This window comes from Aptenodytes forsteri, unplaced genomic scaffold (genome assembly GCF_000699145.1).
Source record: "Aptenodytes forsteri isolate BGI_AS27 unplaced genomic scaffold, ASM69914v1 Scaffold72, whole genome shotgun sequence".
Classification (NCBI taxonomy): Eukaryota; Metazoa; Chordata; class Aves; order Sphenisciformes; family Spheniscidae; genus Aptenodytes; species Aptenodytes forsteri.
In genome coordinates this window covers 1,389,285-1,389,535 of record NW_008796193.1, presented here as the reverse complement: position 1 = coordinate 1,389,535, position 251 = coordinate 1,389,285, and positions in this window count along the sequence as shown.

Genomic DNA, 251 nt, shown 5'->3' with positions numbered 1-251 from the left:
TATGTCTGTCTCTCCTCACCCCTCTCTCCTGAAACAAATTACGCTACGGTTCTGCCCTGTTCAGGGAGACCCACTCGGGTTCAGCCCCCCCGGGGTCTGCTGGCCCCCGGGACGTCCCAGCCCTCTGCTAGCGCGATGGGGGCAAGCAGTATGAAAAATAGCCAGGCTTTCCTGGCGGCCCCCTAATTCATCTCCCTGTGAGTCCGTCGGAAGGGATCCCGCAGCACCTGGGCTGCCGCCTCTCTCACCCT